Source organism: Pteropus vampyrus, unplaced genomic scaffold, assembly GCF_000151845.1.
Source record: "Pteropus vampyrus isolate Shadow unplaced genomic scaffold, Pvam_2.0 Scaffold105, whole genome shotgun sequence".
NCBI lineage: Eukaryota > Metazoa > Chordata > Mammalia > Chiroptera > Pteropodidae > Pteropus > Pteropus vampyrus.
The window spans coordinates 2,482,251-2,484,840 of record NW_011888886.1 but is presented as its reverse complement, the minus strand read 5'-3'; the positions used below and the strand labels follow the sequence as shown (position 1 = coordinate 2,484,840).

At 49.9% G+C, this 2,590-nt stretch overlaps 1 protein-coding gene and 1 pseudogene across 2 annotated transcripts in view; one reads left to right on the top strand and one right to left on the bottom strand.

Moving 5' to 3' along the window:
• The window catches only part of NOL10 (nucleolar protein 10), an 81,405-nt gene that overhangs the window by 26,900 nt on the left and 51,915 nt on the right, over window positions 1-2,590 (top strand). The window lies entirely within an intron of this gene.
• LOC111743001 lies at window positions 1,404-1,526 on the bottom strand (annotated as a pseudogene).

The following is a 2,590-nucleotide window of genomic DNA, read 5'->3' as shown; positions in this document are numbered from 1 at the left end:
TTTGAGGGGCGGCAGAGAGGGACAAGAGAAAGAAGTTCTTCACCTGTGCTGTCCCGTTGGGTGGCACCAGCCACGTGTGGCCATCGAGAACTCGCAGTGTGATTCCTCTGAATTGAGACTTGCTCTAAGTATAAAATACACACCAGATTTCACAATGTAACATAGATCATTAATATTTTTATACCGATTCTATATTGAAATGAAATTATTTTGGATTAGCTGGGTTAATAAAATAGGTTCAAATTAATTTTACCTGTTTTTAATGTGTCTACTAGAAGACTTTAAATCACACACATGGCTGACATGACCGTTCGTGGGCCGGCGCTGCTCTGGACGAGGGGGACTGTAGCGGTTTAGGGGGCTGAGGCTGCCGGGCAGCAGGAGGCAGCGACGGGCCTGGCGCCCTTTCGCCTCCACTGCGTGGGGCTCTGACCCTGTCAGAGCCGACGCTGCTGTTCTGGTCGTTGGACTCAGCCCAGCCCACCTCGCCAGAAGAAGTCATTCCCGAATTCTCTCCTATTCCCAGTCCATTTCAGATTTCCCTAGTTGTGTCTCAAATGCCTTTTTTAGCCCATTTTTTAAAACTGAGATTTAGTACAGTTTGTATTACATTTAGTTCTGCATCTTTAGTTTCTTTTGATCCAGATTAGTCCCTTCGTCTTTTTTATTTTAATTTCTCCATGACACTGACTTTTCCAAGATCAGGTCAGTAGTCTCATGGACTGTCCCTCATCCTGGATTTGGGTGATCGTTTTTTGTGGTCTAAAATGTCATTTCCCTTGTTCCTCCAGCCCTTACATTTTCTCTGAAGTGGAAGGTAGGTCTAATGGCTTGGTGCGCTGTGGGTTCAGAGTTTCGGACAAGAGCAGTGCACAGGGCTGCTGGGTCCTCCGTCTCAGCCCGTCCCCTCAGGTCGGTCCAGTGCCAGGGAGGGTGGGTGTGGTCGCTGTGTTGGGGTGACCGCCAAGTCTCTTCATTGTGAAGTACACTTTTCTGAGAGGTAAAAATGTGAAGAGTGCCATTTTGGACCAGAGGCCTTACAAGAGATTAACCACATGGAAAACTAGCCAAATAATTTATTTAGCAAGCACAGTAAGACAAGCACCCCAACTGCTTCTTGGGGTTCGGATCTGAGCGTGGTTGACTCCACTGCTTCCTGTCTTCCCTGTGCTTTACCACTCCCTCCCCCTTTAATGCTGTTCTCTATGTGTCGTGCTTAATCTTCATGAGCGTAATCATGTTTTAGAAAAGCTAAAACGTTCCTCTTCCTTTACCATCTCACTTACTCACTCTGAAGTGATTAAAGTCGCATCACGATTACTGTTTTGTAGTGCTTTCCTAACACTAAGATTGCTCAGAATGTCGGGAAGCGCTTCCGCCCTCCTGGCTCCCCCAGGCCCCACCGCCTACAGCACCTGGTCTTCCTAGGTGGTCTCCCATCCAAGTACTAACCAGGCCCGACCCTGCTTAGCTTAGCTTCCAAGATCAGATGGGATCGGGCGTGTCAGGGTGGCCTGGCTGTAGCCGCCTCCTGGCTCCTCTTAGCTCCCGCTCGTGTTGCCCATTCAGCTGGCTCTGCATCAGGCAGCGTCCATGGGTCCGGGCGCTCGAGAGGCCGCGCTGCTCTGGGACTTGGGTGGCATCAGCATCACACATGCTCGCTGAGCTCACATAAGGCCATGCCCCGCCCCAGCTCTGTGGAATCAGGGTCACTGGTTCCGGAACCACTGAGAAGATTCTGACTCAGAAAGACCTAATTCAGGCTTCGTCATTATGCAGATTACCCAACTTCCATTTCCTCGCATGCCGAAGAGGCATGGAGGCTGCCTGCATCGTGTCGCGGGAAGTGAGTGGCCTTTTATTCTGTGTCACCCTCTCCGCACAGAGAACAGAGCTGTTCAGGTCATATGCATGCATCCTTGATGCCCCATGTAGTAAAACCGCATGCTCCATAGTTATGTCAGAGTTGAACACATAGGAAGAAGCGTCCCTGCCTCGCCCTCCTCCCCTCCACGCCCCCACGGTCAGGGCTCACAGGTAGTCTGTGCCCAGCTTTCAGGGTGGCGACTGATGCCATGTGTTCTAGTGCAGCACTTCTTGAGTGTATCTGGTGAAAGACCAGGGTTTTGGTTTTTATTTGTTTTTAAATTTCCAACCCATTGCAGATTAATATGATGCTTTTATGAAATATAATAAAAATGAACTACTAGACAAAGGACCACACATCTCACTGCGGTGTCGAATTGCTAATACCGGTTACTAAATCCTCCCTTTCAATCTCTGCACTTACCTGCCAGCTGGTCCGTCTTCAGACCAGCCCCGGGGCCACCCGCAGTGGTGCGGGCTCGGAGCACTGATTCTGATTTCGAACTGTGGGCTTCAGGGAGGCCCTTAGCACCTGGGATAAGTGTAGACAAGTGCAGGTTTCGGGGGGCAGGGGGAGCGCTGTTCTGTCAAAGTCTCCCTGCACTGTCCTCTGCACAGTACCTCGCGTGCCCTACCCGGTTTCATGCCGGAGGTGTGTTTTTTTGAGTCTAGGTGCTGATGTCCTTCCTTGTTTTTTAAAATTCATATTTTTATTGTTGAAACC